This window comes from Aulonocara stuartgranti (assembly GCF_965226115.1).
Source record: "Aulonocara stuartgranti genome assembly, chromosome: 15".
Lineage (NCBI taxonomy): Eukaryota > Metazoa > Chordata > Actinopteri > Cichliformes > Cichlidae > Aulonocara > Aulonocara stuartgranti.
This window is the reverse complement of record NC_138951.1, coordinates 19,085,020-19,106,332: the sequence shown is the minus strand read 5'-3', so window position 1 is coordinate 19,106,332 and position 21,313 is coordinate 19,085,020. Positions and strand designations below refer to the sequence as shown.

Genomic DNA, 21,313 nt, shown 5'->3' with positions numbered 1-21,313 from the left:
CTGTCATTCTACTCCATACTCCACTGGTGGAAGTACTGCATGTGCTGCAAACAGTGCTGGACTGTTGTAAACAGTAGATCTGAAATTACAACAGTGAACAAACTATGATATCAGTTGATCTTTTACTGTATTATTTAACATGTAAGCAATATCATATTGGCATATATCAAACAATATCTATGCCAATAACAACATATTTGTTATATATAAGTTGATTCTTACTTAAGCCAGCTGTAATACTCAAAGTTAAGGGCTCTACAAATCTGTAGTCATAAACAGCAAGGAGTAAAATGCTAATAGTGCTCTTTTTGTTGAAGACCTAAAGCTGCCATAACCGACTATTCCCTTCACTGATACTAGACTCCTTCAACAAAACACTAATTTTGCAAACCTTGCAAACCTTGTCGGTCAGGTACTATTTTGGTTAAAATTATAGATAAGGCACCTTCAGCCTGACTTCAGAGTATCTGTTAAGCCTCTTAAAATAGTTGTGTCGATCGGAGAAATCACCACTGTCATTAAATTCAAATGATTTGCTGTAATGGCAACTATTTTGGATTTCCTATGCATATTAGCAGCATTAATACATTTGGTAATGTGCGTACAAGCCTAGATATCTATGGTCACATTTTTTCTTGGTGTGTGTGTGTGTGTGTGTAAGTGTGTGCGAATCTGTCTGGCCCTTTTCTAAAAGGTTAATGAGTGGGGAGTCACCACAGAGTAACACTGAGGTTCCCCTACAGCCGTGAGCTAATTGGGACACTCTTTAACTTCATGGTTAATGATGTCAGGCACCAGCCTAGACAAGGTATGTGTGTGTGTGTGAACTGCAATTGTGTGTGTATGAATAATGTCAGTTTCTTTTTGTCTGCTTTATCAGGTTTTGGCCAACAACATGCATAATTTATTATTTCATTTAGTTCTTCCACATGCAGGAGAGGGAAAAATATATACAGCCCTAAAAACAGAACATTTGTGAAGCTGTTATTTTGTGTGCTTTCATGAGACTGTAGGAAGGTGTTGATTCAGATTTAGAGGTCTTTTTTTAGTCAGTGGTGTTTTTGGATTTTGGTGTATTGAATAATAGCGGTAGGCACCTCGGGCTATTTTTCCCTTAGCTGAAATTACAGGTATATCTCAGAATTTTATTGTTTGGTCTGATAAATAAAACCAGCAGTGTGAGAGGGTAGCAACCTTGCAGTTTATCCTTATGCACTGTTAGGGTTTCAAAATTGCCCTGCACAAGCTGTGGACTGCATTATTGATCAGTACCGATCACTGGATTGAAAAATCAAATGCTGTTACAGTGCTGTCACTTTGTATTGTGCTACATAGAGTGATTTAAAACAATGCATAAAGTCTTAAGGTAACACATTCCTAATTCCTGTTGGACATTTTAAAGTCGGAGTGATATCTCATCTTGTCAGCCAATTACCATCAACTCAGTTACTGAACAAATGCATGAAATCATCAAACTTTTTGTTCGTTATTTTGAGTTTTCTCAGCAGATATAAAGAAAGAGAATAATTAAAAAATAAAATAAAACAATGCTAAGCTAGGATCAACTATTCTAAAATGAACAAACATTTTCAGTTTTCTATGTGCACTAAGAGTGGATTCTAGAAACACTACATGCGCTACCACATCTGCTTCAATTGAATTGTGAATGGTGGGATTGCTTCTGAGACTTTAAAGATGTTTCCACACATGCACGGCTACCCTGAACCTTTCTACACATACCGGTACACAGATGTGATTAGACCCGAGCGATTACTCCAGTTCATACATGAAAATAAAGAAGGAAAGTCAGTGGTTGCCATGTTCTGTCTTGTGTACATTTTCCTCAGGCAGAACCCAGACCTAAACCTAAGGAATATTTCTAATTGCAAGAATGCAATGGAGTTGGAGTTCATGAGCAAAAGTAGCAAAAGAGTGAAAACTAATTGTATTTCATTAAAGAGCAAAGTGGTTGCTCCATCACGTCATCTACCACGTCATGATTGTTGTACAGGTATGGATTGATGTATCGATGAAGTGCGTCACCTCAGATTTCTGAACATTAACAACATTTTAAAATGAATGAATGAAAAAAGATTCATAATATAAACAAAGTTACAGATTTATGAGGAGATTGGTCTGCCAGCTAAAGCAGATGATGAGGAAATACGCATGTTGCAGCAGTAGAAAAAAAGAAGAAGATTAAAAAAAACAATGCGGAAAAAAGGGGAAATGAAATACAGCACAATCAATAAAGCACTCTGACCTGTCATGAATGAATGAATGCATGGATATGACTGCTTTACAGTGAGACACACGCTTTATTGCATTTGTACATTTGGGTCTTCGGAGAGTAGACTTGTCAGCGCTGGAGTGTGATATACACAAGGTATTTATGGTAAAGTACAATAAAAAAATTAGATAAATGACACTGAGCCCAAGCAAGATTGATTATATACAGACAGACGGAGGAAGGGCGTTACACACCGAGGAGGACATAACAGGGCCAAAATGAGCTGTAAACTAAAACTCACTCTAATGGGTCAGTTTAGGAAAGAATAACTTATTAAATATGCATAATATTCAGCCCAGGCTTGGAGAGAAGGCACTCCGAGTCACTGTGAGAATGGCTAAAGAGGTTGAAGCTCCAGCAACACTTATAGTATGAAGAGCAACTTTATTGCTTAATTCATTTGTTTGGGCCTGTTTGAGTGAAAAAACATCTCGTAGCGAAAAATGTAAACAACCAATCCATTCAAATATGAATTTGCATAATTTTCTTTCTTTTCTTTTTGGCAAAAAACCCACCAAATCTAAATCATATGACCGAATCATAGGTCCAGTGTAAAACCTGGGTGGCATTACCTGTTGATTTAATAGGAAGCATTTAAGTGATTTTTCTTTATCCAATATGGATTGGTGGATATGTATACTGGACCAAAGTTTTAGAACACCAATTTTTAGTTTTTCATCAAAACTTATGCAGTTTAATGTGTCATTGCACTCTGAAATGAAAGCATAGTACAAATAAGCAATCAGAGTTTTCAAAAAACATGAAATCAATTTAGAGACCAAAATGTATTCTTTTGACTCATCAAAGCAGCCACCTTTGGCAGATATAACAGCTGAACACAATATTCTTCAGAATGTTTTTCCCCATATCTGTTGTAGAAGTTCCCATAAATGTGTGGCACTTGTAGGTTGCTTTGCTTTACTTGTCCAGTTCATCCCAAACTAGCTTGAAGTGGTTGAAGTCTGGAGACTGTGCTGGTCACTCCATGTTTTCAAGCTTTATATATGGTTCTTTTTTCCTGAGGTAGTTCTGGCATAACTTGGACTTGTGTTTTGGGTCATTATCTTGCTGTAGGATGAAACCCTGACCCACTAGGTGTATACCAGAGGGTATTGCATGGCACTGCACAATGTTGTGGTAGCCGTTTTGGTTCAGGGTTCCTCTCACACTGTCACCGACCCTGGATCCATTAAAACAGACCGAGACCATCACACTTCCTCCTTCATGTTTGACAGCTGAGGCCACACACTGTGGAGCCATCCTTTCGCCTACTCGATGGCGTACAAAGATCCTGTGTGATGAACCGAACATTTCAAATTTAGATTCATCAGTCCATAATACCTTCTTCCAGTCTTCAGTAGTCTAATAGTGGTGTTTCATGGCCTAGGCAAGACTCTTTGTCTTATTCTGACGACTTAGCAATATCTTTTTTCCTGCAAGTCTTCCTGTCAAACCTGCTGCTCAAAGTCTTCTCTTCACAGTTGAAACTGAGACTTGTTTACTATGACCGCTGTTAAGCTGTGCCTGAAGCTGTTGTCCTGTGAGCTGCCTTTGGATAGTGAAGGAAACTGTACTCACTGACACCTTGGCTTTATTTCTTTTCTGTAGGAAAACCTACATTTGTTAGTGTTATGATGGTCTGTCTCTCTTCTGTTGTTAATTGCCTTTTTCTCGCCATTTTTGTAGCAACACACTACACTCTGCAGTGCAATACTGTTAAAGTGATGCTCACGAGTGTATGGCACCACAGTGTGTTTCAACACTGCTTTTATGCAGACAGGGGGGTTGTAAGTAATCCAGAAAAGTTGGAACACCTGTAGGAATTAGTAGTACCAGCTTTCAAGGCTTGCTCAATCTCCATTGTCTTTTTGTATATTTCTGAAATGTAAATCATTTTTTTAGTTTTGGGTAACCTTACCCTTTTTTTAACCTCTGGCAGTTAAACATCTAACTTTGTATCATTTCAAGCTATTCATTGGACTTGAACTACTTGAATTGCAATAAATAACTGGAAAACTTTCGACTGGTAGTGTGTATATGATTGGTTGTTTTAAAATTTTCTCCACTTGAAATATTTTTCCACTCAAACCGATGTACTATTTAAAATTCTGTCTGAAAGATATTTTTGATGAGCTTGATGAAGGCTACAGGCTTAATAAATGTGTTTCTCAAGCAATAAAGGTGCTCTTCATACAAGTCTTTATACTAAATACTCCTGATACTTCAACCTTTTTAAATGTTTGCTTTTCTCCATGCAACTTGGAAGAAGTTTTTCCAGAAATTTCTACTGTCTCTCCATTCAGAGAATCAGAGATAAGGCCAACATAGCCTTATAAAATAGCATGAGGTGAATCTTACATAATACTTAAGCCTTGATAAGGATAAAACTTTAATGATCCCACTGGGAGAAACTGGGTCACTGCAGTAGATAAACAGTAACATGACACAACCAAGATTCATAGAATTTTGTTAAAAATAGAAGAAAAGTGGAACAATGCTCTTCAGCAAAGTATGAGAAAAAAAAAGTTTAAATAGCGAACAGAAACAAAAGACATGAGTTTTAGCCTCAGTATTTATGGAAAAAATAAATCTTACAAAACAGATATCAATTATTGGATAAAACAATAAAATAATGAAGAAAATACAAATATATGAAGAATTATAAATGTTTTATATGCTGTCTGTTCCATTACAGTTTATAGCAAAGTAAATATTATTCAATTGTACTGTATATTTTTCATGTATAAGTTCCCTGGTATAGTGTAAACTGAAAAAATAAAACCCAGAGAATAACTGACAGGATTAAAGATGATAAAATTAATCAGGTCTGAGCACTGAAATGTATATTTTATACTGCTGAATGTTTGGATGGTTTTTTAAAGCAATAATGACAGCTATTCGTAAACATCTTACATAAGATCCATACTCTATAAGCAGCATCTTCAAATTTGAAATGAAATCTCTCACACTTCACTGACCAATCTCGCCTGATTTGAACTGACAGTACACAACTCAAAGCAAGTTTAAAAATAAGCTTCCAAAACTTGTGCAGCTCTTTCGGTAGAAGTTATTAGTAGTAAATTAGCACATCAAGGATCTCATGAGGCACATGGAGACACAACAAGTCAGCAGATGTTTGCGTGCATGCTCAGCTGTTTAACTCATAGTCGTGTCACCACACGACGACCCCAAACTGTCACAGCTTTTTCTGTTTCATTGCCTCCTTTAGGATTAAAATGAGAAAAGTTACAATTTAAAACTGTGACAAAGTTGCATATAGGCCAGTAGACTTCTCATCTTGTTTGTGTACAGTCAAATTCGCACATGCAGCTCTCCTCTTTGTTTCATTAGCACGATGTCCACATAGATGTGTGTTTGTTAACTTGTGAACTTATGAGTAGGGATGGGTATCGTTTAGGTTTTATCCGATACCGGTGCCAAACCGGTACTTTTGAAACTGTGCCGGTGCTTAAACGGTGCTCGAACCGGTGCTTAAACAATGGAAAACACAAATTTTGTCCTGAAACCTCTCATGTTTAGCTGTTTTTTTTTGTAAAAAGATAACAATGTTAGTCTTCTTTGCAGCTATAAGGGATTTATGGTATCACTCTTGGCTGGAAGCAGTGCTTAAACAATGGACAAACACAAACTTTGTACAAAAACCTCTCATGTTTAACTGTTTTCCACTTTTCTTTGGTCATTTTAGCCTTTTTTGGCCAGGGTGAAGGGAGCATCTGCCATCAAATAAGAAGACAGCAGCATGTAACTATGACGGTGTTTGCTAGTTCACCTTACGTGCATTAATTTAATAACGTGGTTAGCCTAATCAACGTAAATGACACACGAACAACATTAAGCTACTCACGCAGAGAAGAACGGCTGCTGCTGCCATCATCATCCTCATCATTTCTGCTACACTGGCAGGGCTAGGGGCCAGGACTCTCCTCTTCGGGTTCTTGGGGGATGTTGCTAACTCCTGGTCCGATAACAGGCACCACACCCGCAGTAGATATGCTCGGTGTGAGGTCTTGCAGCAAGCTATCAAATACGGTGCATTTCTAGGCTTTTAAAAAAAACAAAAACTATGCGTCGCCAGGTGTTTCATCGGATTCGAGGTGTTACCTCTTTTGCACAGTATCACCTTAAAACACTTGTTACAGGCTGCTGAGTTTGCATCTTTTGCTGTGAAGTACAGCCAGACTTTGACCGCTTCGCTTTGGGCATTTTTAATCTGTAGCTCTGCTCTAAAAGAACGTATGTACCTGGGCCCGCCTACTATCCATGGGAAGGTAAAATGATTGGCTAGAATCCAAAGTGTATAACAAGCACCGAAATGTGCACTGCTTTTCGGTGTGGTTACTACCGTTTATGTCAGTACCGGTGCCATTATGGCACCGGATACCGGTACCCATCCCTACTTATGAGGTTTGATATCTTTTCTAGTTTCACGTGAACTAGACTGATGTCAACAGAGTTCATTTTAATTAAATTGAACCTGTAGTGTTTTCATCGTGTGTTCAGTTTTATTTTAATGTATTGGTTTAACCCTGAAGAAATTAGAAAAAGTGGAACAAGAGAAAGGATTTTTTTTCTTCTCTGATTTGTCACAAAGTACAGTTTTTTCAACTTTGTCTGTAAAACAGGACAATGACAGCCATAATCTTAGGATTTGGAAAATTAGAACATTTTCTTTAGACAAAATGAATAATACATTAATTCTAGGAAAGAATTAGAAATCATAAAAATAACATCAAATATCTATTTATCCTTATATTGTAGCTCAAATCAAGCTCAATAAGATGTTTTTATTCCCTTTTTCTAGCTTTCAATCATATCTCGCAAATAAATAAAAGTGCAACACTTTCACCAGACTTGCCTTTCTTCAGAAACACTATAAATACAAGGTTACTGGGGAAACTAATTCAAAATGTAAATTAGTTCAAATGATTTTTTAATCCTTCAAAATCAAGAGGGTGGATAGGAATTTAATCAGCAATTACTATGATTTAGTAATAATTTTTGCCCTTTTCCAAGAAAATTATTAATATGTAATGGTTCACTGAAGTGAATCCTTTTGTTCTTTTGGGCTGATGGTTGAAAAAAATGAAAGAAAAAAAATCTGGCGTCTCACTCATTTCTGATGACCGGCATTCAAAACAATTTCAAACCAGAACATTAACTGAAATATTTTAAACAAAATGAGACAAAACCGCTTGTTTCTTTACGCAACAGGAAAGTCAGGCTGAGGTCTGTTATTTAAATTTCCACAAAAGCAAGCAAGCAAGCTTTGTTGCAAGAATCAATTTCACTAAAACACTTCCAGCCATGACTTTCTTTTATGACACTATGTTAGTCACAGCTATAGAGCTATGCCTAACTCAATTAGAAAATGCAGAGTTTCAGAAGGTGACTGATGTATTAGATATAGTGGAGGAGCATATTTGAATAAGATTTGCAGAAACAGATGGCAGTGATAGAACCCAGCAATATATAAAATACTATTTAAAAACTTTCAAAAAGGGAGTTGTCTTTAATCACAACACCTTCCAGCTGGATGTCACCATCTTGGGTCATTACTTCGGTCATTATTCTGATAAAAAGGTGGCACTTTACTCAAAATGATGCTTGTATGACACTAAAAGCACAGTGAGAGCATGGTAATTACTATGATCAGAGCAGGCTACACTAACATCAGCTGGTTTGCATTGTTAAGTGAAGCATTTTTTTTTCTTACCAGAGAATCTTATGGGCTTTTTTCTTTGTTTTTCTCTTTTAAAAAAAATGTAAACCTATACCTTATGTTACAGAACAAAATACATCCAGACACATCCGAAAAAGCAGTGAGTTGAGTGGTTAAGCAGGTGCTATCTGCAATTCTGCAGACACTAAGTTAGAAGGATACAGACAGCATTCATTCTTTAGCCCCCGGGGGCTGCTAAGAACAGCCAGAGGCCAGCTTCACACACAGAATCCAAAAAGGCACAGACTCTGATCCAGTCGCACTGGGATTCATATTTCCTTGGACACTTTCTTGTTCTTAAAGGCATCGTTAACTCTTCTGGCATGCAGCAAAAGAGAAGCTAAGTCCAAAACCTTGATCTATGGCAAAACTGCCCAAAGGCGAGTCCACCACACACACAGCAGGAGCCTGTTGTATGAGCCTGTGCATGTACCCATAAAAAAAAAAAAAAAGACCTGTCCTTCAGTCCGTAAGGTTTTTTCCCCCCATTTTCCACAGCACTGAGTGAGCTCAGAGTTCACCCTTATGCCCTGGACAAACACTCAGATAAATGCACAAATTGAACACACTTGACAGACACATGCATGCACCCTCAACAAGCACACAATGCTTGGCTGGCCATGCATTTCCTCTCATGCCCAGTTACACTTTGTCAGTCACTCAAAAACAACATGGAGCAAGGAGACTGATTGATTGACTTCCTGGTCTGATGGCAGAAAGAACAATATAAAAGTCTCAGGGCTGAGTCAAACAGCATCCTGTGACTGCTGCATGACTTTTTAAAAATCACCTCAATTTAGAAATGAGTCATACACTGCGGGAATGATTAATTTCTTCTGTAAAGAAAGCAAGCAAGGGCTGAGTTTATAAAACAAAATAATGTAAAAGAGAAACATTTTGGAAAAGATGGGGAAATAGCCTAAAAACGTACTACTGTTTTGCTATAGGTGTCCATGGGTGTTGTAATTAAAAGTAGATATTACTCAGATGTTAAATTTGATATATATTGCTTATTTGTTTGTTTTTGGTCTGTTTGTTTGTTTGTTTAGTCTGACCAACAGTCCAAAAGTCAAAGCATAAAAAAGAAAAAAGAAAGAAAAACAACAAAGTGTAATCACACTTTTAATATATACTGGAGGGATCCCGAAGAGTGTTCTGGCAATCTAATAGACAGATTAATACATATTTCTGTAATGCAAGTTTAATATTTAAGTGATACAGACAGCTTTTCCCTTCAGCTGATGGAATGCAGATCACTCAAAAAATACAAAAAACACAACAACAAAATTACACAAAAAATATCCACCATGTCCCACAGTTCCATTTACACCCAGTACACTTCCTTTTTTCTTTTTTCTACCCTATGTTTATGTAAATTTTGGCCATGAGGAGTTGGCATAAAGCCATCCAGCTATGGATGCAAAATGGAAACATGTATGAACTGAGTAACCTTGTTTAAGATGACAGGTAGTTTCCAATACAATGGTTCAAAGAACTTAAAAACTACAAGTAAACACACAAACTGCTTCTGTGCAGTTTAGCTCACAGTTTGGGTCTGCTGAGATTCAAAGGCCTTGGGAACAAAATAAATGTGTTAATTTTCCATCCATCCATTTTCTTCCACATATCCAGGGCTGAGTCATGGGTGCAGCAGCCTAAGCAGAGTCCAGACCTCCCTCTCCCCAGCCACCTCCTCCAGCTTGTCTGGGAACGCACTCCTAATACATCTCTCCCTATAGTTGGACCACACCACCTGGTCCACCTTCTTGAAGATGGGAACCACTACCCTGGTCTGCCAATCCAGAGGTACCAGCCCTGATCTCCACGCAACATTGTAGAGTAGGGCGGCTCGATTATGGAAAAAATGATAATCACGATTATTTTCACTGAAATTGAGATCTCGATTATTTGACGATATTTATTTAACCCTTTAAGACCTACTATAGAACCAAGTCCGCCAGAGCTTATATTATTTTTTTACATGTTGTAGTGCCATTTGTGGGAGCATTTCAAGTTGCTATACAACTGTTATAGCCCATATTTTAATAATATGTATGCATTAAGTCCATAGTAACTACATTAAATGCAAAAAAGTGCAATAAACTACAAAAAAATTGAAAATCGTTTTTGGTTTTTTTACATATATTTCTACTTGGAGAAATTTAAGAGGTTTATCCCTCAAAACTTTAAATACAAAAAAGTTGCAAAAATAGTTTCCCACCACAGGAAATTTATTTTGAGTGTCTTCGTAGTTTTATTTTGGAGATACAGCAATTTTTATATACTCCAGGAAAAACGAAAAAACAATCCTATGATGCAAATTTGCAAAGAAAACAGCATGTGCATCAAAATAAAATATTTCCAGCAGCGCAATTTGAGTTCTAACACAGCAAATCCAGCATGTCCAAATTAACACTGTCGGATTTGATTTCAACACTATTAAAGTGTCTATATGGGTCCACACCAGAGAGTGTTAATTTAACTCTTTTTGGAGAGTTGGTACGTTAACTCTGATTTAGTGTTAAACACCAAATCTGTCTGGAGTTGATAATTTAACACTTGGTGTTAAGAATTTATATATTAACTCTCAAAGAGTATTTTAGTTTAACTACGTAAGAGTTATCTTCTAATTCATTCTAAAAAGCGGGAATTTTACTGTTCTGAACTTCTAGAAATTTCTTTTGGAAATAAACATTTACTAAAAAGATGCAATGGTTTTTGAAAAACATTTATTCTGAACTGTGCACCACAATTTCAAAACATTTTCTGAAAGATGTAACAGTATACATGTTCTCACTTTCATTAGAATTTTGTTTATCAAAAGGTCTGAAATGGTAAATGCAAATAACAGCATTCTCATCACTTATTTCTTCAATACAATATGCATGTCCTTCATTCATCCCTTTGTGGAACTTCAACGCACATCTGCTCTCCCCCATATTCCATCTGCACAAGCATATCCTGTGCGGAGATTGAATAAAAATTAGTTGACACTAATTAACGGCACAAATAATCCAGTAAACAATTGCAGCACAGTAAAAAAAAAAGGAATCCTCTTTGAGCCATTACTTGTGTAAAGTATTTTCCCAAAAGACAAAGACACAGGCAACAGGTAATACTGAACTAAATGTAAAACCTCAACCTTTTTAATTTTTACCTAAACCGTGTGCACAAAACTCTGGAGGGATCTATGCTAACGTAGAATCCAGTCAGGACGTCAGCTACTGCTGTTTGGTCGTGTTTTTTTTTTTGTTTTTTTTTATGGGCGATCGTTTTCAGGCTTCAAGTAGCACCATTATACCAACATTTCACATTCTAGACATTGTTTTAGGTGTATTTGACCAAAAGTTTGACTGAAAATTCACATGCAAGCTTTTTTTCAAGGCTGTAGTATTTGCCCGCAAACAATACCTTTCAGCTAGCTAAAACAGAATATTATGCTATCAGCGAGCAACATGGCTAATGCCTTTCACACAGCTTTGTCTCAACTCCAAAGAGCCACAGAAGTAAAAGCTCATAATAATAATTGAAACAATCTTTGAAAAAATGACTTACCAAGCATGGCAAACAATTCAAATATGTAGAGCAAAATGTTCTGAAACGGCTTCACTTCAGCTTCGATTGGAGCCGTGCTGGGGGCGGAGTCTGTGAATTCACTCTATTGGTGTCATAGCCCCTCTAGGAGTTAAGAGGTCAAGAGTTAATGTTTCCATTGTAACACCTCCAGATTTGACAGAGAAACACTCATTTTTAACACTCGATTTTAACTACTATCATTTTACACCTCAGAGTTACATTAAAAGAATGTGACTCTGCTTAGAGTAAAATTAACTCTACTTTTGCAAGAAGACTATTAACACCAAAACATTTAACACTTTTGAATTTGCTGTGAAGCATCCACAGAAATCTATTCAGAAAAGTCAAACATGACCAGTATAGGCTTTTAAGGCCAACAAGTAAAAAACTACATTTTCCGCTAAAATGACGTCACTTCCGGTTTTGGGCAGGAAATGGCGGACATGCGATAGTTCGCGCTGACGTCTGTTTCAATGTGGGAAGTGTTACGAACAGCTGATCAGATCGGCGAAACATGTTTCTGGAATATTATGTTTTTGTTCCTGCAAGCGCTTTTTATGCAATTTTTGCAAAGCTATATGTGGAAGGAAACCGTGACCGAGGACAAGCTGATGTCATAAGATGTAAGTACAACTCCTCCGGTTTCATATGCAAAACAAATTATTGCGCTAGCTTACGCGGTTCAGGTTCTACAGGGATTTAAAAATAGTTACACAAAACGGAGCGTGCTGCTCTGACCGGCTTTAAAGGGTTAACAATGACTTTAAAAAATAATATAAAATAGTGTGCAACACCACTGAAGTTTTTTTTTACCTCTCTTTTCAACCAACGGCAGTCACTCTCCTCTCCGAATAACTTCTGCTTAGCTTTCCGAGCTTCCCTCGGGTCCTCTTAATCAGCAGTCCTCAACCTTTTTTGCGCCACGGACCGGTTTATGCCCGACAATATTTTCACGGACTGGCCTTTAAGGTGTCGCGGATAAATGAGGGAGGGGCTAATAATCGGCTCAGTCATTTTTAATGATCGTTGAAAGCCCAGATCGTAATCGTGATTAAAATTCGATTAATTGAGCAGCCCTATTGTAGAGGTGTGATAGGTTTGTAACGTAAACCTATTCGCTGGAACGTTAAGGACAATTTGCTACGCAGCAAAAAGCAAGACACACGTCACCAAAGTTCTTTGGGTCACTCATGCATGAGGGAGACCTACCTGGAGCCAAGTGTCGTTCCACCCACTTAACCTCCGTCAGACTCTCAGCCAGGTTCCCCATAGCACTCCTTTTATTGTGGTTACATGAATATGCATAGGGTCTTACATAGGTATACATCTTACATAGGTATACACGTGAACAAAGAATACTGTGTGTGTGTGTGTGTGTGTGTGTGTGTGTGTGTGTGTGTGTGCGCGTGCGTGCGTGGTCAGAGTGTATGGAACGCCAGGACTGCCATAATGAATGAATTAAATACACCATTAAATAATTAATTAAATGTGGCAATAATTAATTAAAATTGGAATTAATTAATAAAATAAATAGTTATGACACATGTAATTAATTAATTATTGACACATTTAATTAATTATTTATGTATTTCACATTTTAATTAATTATTGACACATTTAATTAATTAATTATTGACACATTTAATTAATTATTTATGTATTTCACATTTTAATTAATTATTGACACATTTAATTAATTATTGACACATTTAATTAATTATTTAATGATATATTTATTTATTTCATTTTGGCAGTCCTGACGCCTGGCTCTCGTCATGAAATAATTTTATCTGTCAGCCTCACCCATCAAACTCAGGGGGCGGGGTTAACGCTGCCCATGCAGCTTCTCTAACATTTGATTGGTTGCCGTGCAAAGTAAGTCAAAACAGGTCGATCCTAGAAAATCGATTGCTTGTGTAGACTTGGGGCAGCCAGTTATCCCAGAATGCAGATCAAATCACAGGCAGCAATGGTGGTGGTGTAGTTTTAAAATACCCCGTTTTTCTGTCACCAGCTACACTTTTAACAGTGTTTTAGCCGCGAATGTCGCGACGTATGTCTGGTCAGGTTGTCAACATAGAACATGTTTGCAAAAGTGCTCAGATGTTTTCAGAGATTTCACTAGCTCTGCTAACAGTTAGCATGCAGAGTGCACCGAGGGGGTTACGTTAACCGGTTTGTTTACATATTCCACTCTCCGTGTTCCACATGTTGCATTCGCAGATTCTCATTTTCACCGAACGATCGTCTCTTTCCGCCTGGTCTTGTGTCTCTGTGCTTCTGTAACATAAAGAACGAGCTGACATTTTTCTCACGAAACCAGCGATCAGCTCAACAGACCCTCAGTTTACCTGCATGCATCCTCCTCCTCATCTGTCAGCTGTTTAACACCTGCTGCTAATTCAGTAAACACGCCTAGTTACCTGGTGATAGTCACAGTTTAACTGGGCAGCCGGTGCTCGATATAACGCAATGTCAGCGCATTTTTCTGCACAAGATAAGTAAATATAGTGTTTTCCCCGAGCGCAGAGCTGCTGGAGCTCGTTTCCTTACAGAGCACTTTATAGGCGAACAGCTTTATCAGCGGCTGATGTCCAATCACCGGCACACAGCTTTCAAACCTCAGCTGAGTTTTAGCTCTCAGTGGTTAAACGCTGGACTTCATTCACTCAGGTTCTGTCTGTCGGGTCACGTTTACTTCGCTGTTTTATTTACAACTGAGCAAATCGGTTTGGCTGAGGTTAAAGTTACGTTTCATAACTGCATAGTTTCACAGACGTTTAATGGTTCACTGGCACATGTGTTAGACTGAACTATCATCTAAATATCATCTGTTTTTTAATAGTTATTCAACTGTATTCTAAGCACCAGCTGTCTGTTAGAATGTGATTTTTTTTCTCTCTCTGTTGGCAGAGGTATAAAAATGCGCAGGAAAATCTGACGTGCATGGCGAACTTCACCGACGATATTTAGGGAGGAATAAACACACATCAAACATAAATGAACCATTTGTCTGTCTCCATAATTGAGAGAATTTTCTCTTCTTATGTCAACACTCTCTCTCTTTTTTTTTTTTTTTTTTTTGCTTTTTCGGTCATGTTATGTTTACCTGTCAAAGGCTTGTTACAAACTATGAAACACATTGTGCAGACTTCTGGATGTTAGAAGAAAACGAATACTGCTCATGAATGAGACTAAAGGCAGGAAGGTGTCCTTTAAAACTAAACATGTTAATAGGACCTCCCTGTTTATATCATAGTTTAAGATATAGCATGTGTATTTCAGTAATAGCCTGCTGAGGCCACTATACGTGCTGGCCTCATATCAAATGTGAAGGCAGACTGAGTCTATGTTTGACGTTTTTTATATCTAATCTTCCTTTTCAAACATTTAAACAGCAGCGAGTCTGCAGCTGAGGGAATACAAATTCAAATTGTCGGAACAGGTTTGCTCGTTTCTTGGATTCATTTGGTGATTTATTAAATGTATAACTGTTATTCTAATCTGCTGCTGAGTCTCTTACACTTTTCTTTATGCTGTATATTTTCACGTCTCTGGAATAGTTGGCAGTTAGATAGTCAGCTGGGAAACTTTGTGTTAACTCATGGAGCTGAGGATATCGTGGATATGTTGACCTCGCTGCGTGGTGTACAGAGCGAGGTCAGCATGATTAATATTCACAATAAAAATATTAGCCGAACATCATGAAGTCTGTATGTGTTTCATAGTGTCGAACAACCTTTGTACAGTTAAAGCCAGCAGTTACTACATGACGGAAACACCAACGTTATCTCTTTTATGTGTTTATACACAGGTCACGCTGATTACTGAACAAAAACCCAAAGATCAGATGTTAAACAGATTTATTTGCTCTCTCTCCTCCTTAAACATGTTTTTAATGTTAGTTATAATTCAGAATTGGCGACTGAAACACGTAGGACACATAAGAACATCAGGAAATAAAACATCGATAAATATAACCTCAGTAAAAGAAGTCAGCGGGGGTTACTACAGCTGTGTACCGGGGCCTGCGCTTTGTCGGTGGGATTGCTTGCGAGGCGAGCGGGTCTATCCCACGCTTTGCCGTGAGACTGGGCAGACATCTCCGAAATCATCGAAACACTTTTGCAAAGAGGCTGTATCTTGACAAACCGACCAGACACATGAAGATTAAACCACTACATTCTCGGCTAAAAAAATATTAAAACGGTATTTGGTGACACACAAACAGGGTTTTTCAAAGCTCAGTTCTGTTAGCTTCCACATGCCGGTTGTTGTGTGCTAGAAACAATGGCCACCAGGCCAAAATGAAATAAATAAATATATCATTAAATAATTAATTAAATGTGTCAATAATTAATGAAATGTGTCAATAATTAATTAAAATGTGAAATACATAAATAATTAATTAAATGTGTCAATAATTAATTAATTACATGTGTCATAACCATTTATTTAATTAATTAATTCCAATTTTAATTAATTATTGCCACATTTAATTAATTATTTAATGGTGTATTTAATTAATTCATTATGGCAGTCCTGGCGTTCCATAAGAGTGTGACCCTATAAAGACTTCCCTAAACCTGCTGGTCTGGAAGTCCAGCAGTTCATCTAAACAAAAGGCACTTAGACTAAAATAGATATAGCTACGTTTATCCTACCATAAAACAATAAGACAAGGTACGACCTCTTCCCATGCTCCCAGGATGTTCTGGAATGCACACCAAGCCTTTGCAGACTGCTAAAGATCACACATCCTATCACTACACAATTGATTATACACCTCTAAGCATATATGGTTAAATATTTCCTAATACAAATGACAATAATAAAATCTAAACCTATCAAGGTGTGTCAACCAATACAGCCCTACAACATCCAGAGCCTTCCACAACTCAGGGCAAATCTCATCCACGCCAGAGGGCCTGCCTCAGTGACCTCACCGCCAGAGATAGACAAGTCATCTACCTTGTACCAGAGTTGAAGTATTCCTTCCACCACCCGACAGTGTCCTCAGTTGAAGTCAGCAACATTCCTCCTGCACTATACACAGTACAGGTAGAGCATCGCTTTCTCCTTCTGAGTTGCCTGACAGTTTGCCAGAATCTGTTCAAGGCAGTGCAAAAGTATTTTTTAATGACCTCTCCTAACTCCTTCCACACCTGAGTTATTGCTTTAGCCACTGCCTGAGCCGTGTTCCCTTTGGCCTGTCGGTACCTATTGGCTGCCTGCAAAGTTCCACAGGGTAACCAAGCCCAATAGGATTCCTTCTTCAGCCCAATGGTTACCTTCACCTCTGGTGTCCACCATCTACTTCAGGGATTACCACCATGAGAGGCACCAACCACCTTGCAACTGCAGCTCAGTGCAGCAGCTTCAGCAATGGACATGGTCCATTCAGACTCAATAACCCCAAGTCATGTAGCATAATTTTGATACATTTTAGCATATTATATTGGACTTATGTAGATCAGGTTGTGGTATTCACAATCACTCTTAGCACTCTTGTTCTGAGACTGTGGTTTAAATTTGCTCAAATATTGCACTGATGATATGCACCTTTATTTAAGCTAAATTTGTCTAATTTCTTTTACTGATTGTTATCCCAATTAACTAAAATTTGACAATGTGTGACAACTTTAAGAGGGCTGCTGTTCAGGCAGTTGATTGGCACCTCCATGTCATTTTTACTGGCTGTCATCCGAGTCCTTGGCGACCCCATAAATGTCAGGTCAACTCAACGTCACTTCTCTAACATCCACTCTGGTGCGAGAGGACGTTTTCTCTGGTGAACTTGTCAGCTTTATAAGGCTGTTAAAATGATCAAAGTCCCTTTTAGAAACCCTGAGAGAGAAACGGAGATGGAAAGAGAGAGAGAGGAAGAGCTGAAAGAGTGCAGAGCGGGAAGCATGCAGACATACAGTCAGACAGGAGGTGATGGGGAATAAACACAGAAGCAGACTGAGTCGAAGCGTACAAAATGCAATAAGAACACATATTAGTCCTCTGAGAATGACATGACATGGTAATCAAGCCAGGCCCAAGTTGTTGCATTTCATACTAATTGCACTTTGTACCAAATCTTAAGTCACACGCTCGAAGTGATAATGAGCCCTGCTAAAACAAACATGATGTAATCTACAACCTCAAATTGGCAACAGCAAAGAGGATAGCAAGCAGGTGATGGAGTAACTCATTGAAGTCAGAGAGAAAGCTAGAAAGAACCACTAAAGAGCTATTGATGAAAAGCTTTTTGAAGAACACACAAGTTTAAACAGACTGCGCAACAAAATAAGGGCAATATGGTTCAAAGTACCGTATTTCCCGGACTACAAAGCGCACCTGAATATTAGCCGCACAAGCTAAAATCAGGGGAAAATTCTGTTTTGTACATACATTAGCCGCACCTGACTAAAAGCCGCAGGTGTTTCAATGTTGACTTATCATATGTAAGAGAATATGCACAAAGGGAATTGTCAGGAAAGACAAACAAAACCAAACAAATCCTCATTGTCAGTTTCAGAGTCGAACACCCTCTGAAGGGCAATGGCGGTGTCCTCCTCTCCATCATGCAGCAGTCCAGCCCTTCGAAATCCGTTGGTGATCATGGATGTTTTCACACTTTTCCACGCTGTCAGAATCCACTGGTGGAGTTGAGCATAACTTGTTTTTCGCAAGTTTATCGCCGCTTGTCATCCACGACTCCCGCTGAACGCGTAGCGCTACTTTGAAGTTTGTTTTTCGCGCTACTTGTACGGCACTATGTTGCCTGGCAGATGGACACGTGACCAACATACCACTCTTGAACCCCGATACTGTGTGTCTGATCACATGCCCTTCCGCCAGGCAACGTAGTGCCGTACAACAGTGGAACAAACAAAACAAATTGTCTTACGATATGACAAAAATCATGGACAATCCATAGAAAAGCCGCACCTGACTAAAAGCCGCAGGGTTCAAAGCTTGTGCAAAAAGTAGCGGCTTATAGCCCGACAATTACGGTATTAAGATAAATTTTACTGTCGAATAGCTACATTAGTTCTTTATACACATCTGCTAAAAACTACCAAAGAATTGTATCTTTTTTGTTATCCATTTATACTCAGTCTGTTTTTTTCTTATTAATCAAAGTGAAGGAAGCTTTAGGTAGTCATAATGAAAATAAATAATAACATTTTAAATTTTACTGGTCTAAAAACAATACTTTTGTATCAACTGGTAATTTCACATTGGCTCCATTTATAGTTTTAGTTTTTGATTTTTTTTACAGTGATTTAAGTTACACAATTTTAACTTGTATGTCAGTTTGTTGAGAAACACATCATTAACATTTTGAAATGTTTGAATAACAACTCAACACAATGTCTGGACTTTTAACTATTTCCCACCATAATTGTTTTACCATGTTTATCCTGAAAACAAACCAGGCGATACCAGACACATGTTAAAGTATAACTGTGTGAGTTTAGCTCAAAAGGAAACACAGTGACTGAGCTTAAAAATGTATGAGGTATTTGCTTTTCCATTTGTACTGCACGTCTGTCTCTTTATGTAGGAACTAACAGTGGTCAGTCATCATGCTTACATTGGATTTTCACTGATACTGGTTTTCCATCACTTTTATGTCCTGATGAAATCTTACCCCATGTTGAAATAGGTCGGATTTGGTGGAACAAAGTTAAGATGAGAATGAGTGAGGAAGTGCATCTTCAGTGACATTCTGGCGATCATTAGCTGATATGCTTTCAACATATAATCCACAAGCTCAGAATAATTATCTGCTTTGTTCTTGCCATGAAAATTCTGGACAACCTGCATGAATGCTTCCCATGCTGCTGATTCAGTTGGCTTCAATTTCCTTTTAAACTCATGGTCAAGCATCAGTTCACAGATGCCAGGTGAAACACATCAAACCTTCCTTTATTTTAGATTCAGTTTTCTTATCTTATTTCTTTAATGCTCAAACACATTTCAGTCCAGTTATTCAAGTTGGACCTGCACTTCAATCATAACTATAAAAACAGGGCATGTTAAAATGAAATCTATTAAAGTACATACAAAAGAATCACAGAAGCAAAATGCCTGTTGACCAGTGTTATCATTTGACATGAATCAAGTGTGTTGTTCTAATAAAGTAATATAAATAACATCCAGAGATGCATGAATCTTAGACTATTTTTTTTACAACTTTTTGTTATTTCAGTGACTACATCAAAATGTTTACAAAACTGCCATCATTTTTATTCTCCTGTTAGTTTTTAGAATGAGTTCTAAAAATTAAAAATAACCACTAAACACCTTTGTATATGTTTCAGTGGCATTACATGTTCAAAATGCACTATAGGAGTTTTAATTTGTAGAGATGGCATAATAGCAATAATATGTGATAACAAACTGAATTATATTTATCACTAATATTACACAATATATTTTCCTTGTTTGATTTGTAGTTTTAAAGTCTGTGTCAACAACAATAAACAATTTAAATTGTTGTGATAATCCAGTTTACCTGTAAAGTTAATGTAGTCTAATTTAATCTAATCAAGCCAAATTAGATTAGAGTATATCAATGTAAATTAGAGCAGTTTCAGTTTCAATTTTATTTTTATAGCACATTTAAAAGACCCAGGTACATCAAAGTGCTTCACAGATGAGCCGCATTTGCGGGGTTACAGCAGTAAAGGAGCAGGAAAATACTGTTATCAGCAAAAGAAAGTACATTTATAAATTGGTGAAGTGGCAACAAGCATGAACCGGGGAAAAGTTAAAAACTAAGTTGTTTGGAAGGCAAGCTTAAACAGGTGGGTTTTTAAACGTGATTTAAAGGATTGGATTAAGTAGCTGGGTGACAGGTTATTTAAAATTTTAAAAGTGTATAAAAGGATTTTAAAAACGATACGCTATTTGACGGGGAGCCAATGAAGGTTGGTGAGGGTGGTTGGGATATGGTCATGTCTTCTGGTGCCGCTTAAAAGGCGTGCTGTGGCATTCTGGACTAGTTGCAGGCATTGGATGAGGGAAAGTTGGAGGCCTAAATAAAGAGAATTACAGTAGTCCAATCTTGAAGTAACAAGAGCATGAATGAGCTTTTCAAGGTCATTATGTCGTAAGTAGGGCATTGCCTTGGAAATTTGACGTAGTTGGTAGAAGCTGGTTTTCATCACTGCAGCCACTTGCTTGTCTAATTTGAGGGAACTATCCAGCACTACTCCAAGGTTTCTGACAGTAAACGAAAGATCGCAGCAAAAGAATTTTCTGGCACAACTTCACCTGCTTCCAAGGTGCATGGAGAGGATAAAAGAATTCACAAAGCAGGAACTCCAGCAACACTTGAGGGAAGATGAACAACTTTAATAATAGACCAACGCGTTTCGGCTTGTGGCCTTCATCAGGGTCATCATCAGCAAGCAAAAGATGACTGGCATAGGATCCCAAGGTATCCGATAGCTGTTTCAAGGGCATGTGACTGTCAAAAATGATATTTTCTGTTTTCTTTTTCATTAAGGGTGAGAGAGTTGTGCAGTAGCCAGTCTCTAACATCACCCAGGCAGTTTAGCAATGGCAATAGCGGGGACTGGAGATCCAAATCCAGAGGAAAATAGATTTGGATATCATCCGCATAACAATGGAAAGAAATATTATCATTTCTGAAAATTTGTCCCAGGGGTAGCAGATACAAAGAGAACAGCGTAGGACTTAACACA

General features: G+C 37.8%; 1 protein-coding gene and 1 long non-coding RNA gene across 3 annotated transcripts in view; one reads left to right on the top strand and one right to left on the bottom strand.

Annotated features, from left to right (window-relative positions):
* LOC309688873 (exostosin-1) overlaps nt 1-21,313 on the bottom strand; it is a 368,281-nt gene that overhangs the window by 271,060 nt on the left and 75,908 nt on the right. The window lies entirely within an intron of this gene.
* The window catches only part of LOC309688890, a 59,996-nt gene continuing 50,724 nt past the window's right edge, over nt 12,042-21,313 (top strand). Inside the window, exon 1 of the long non-coding RNA XR_014271185.1 lies at nt 12,042-12,229. This is a non-coding gene — a long non-coding RNA (uncharacterized lncRNA). The remainder of the gene's footprint in view (nt 12,230-21,313) is intronic.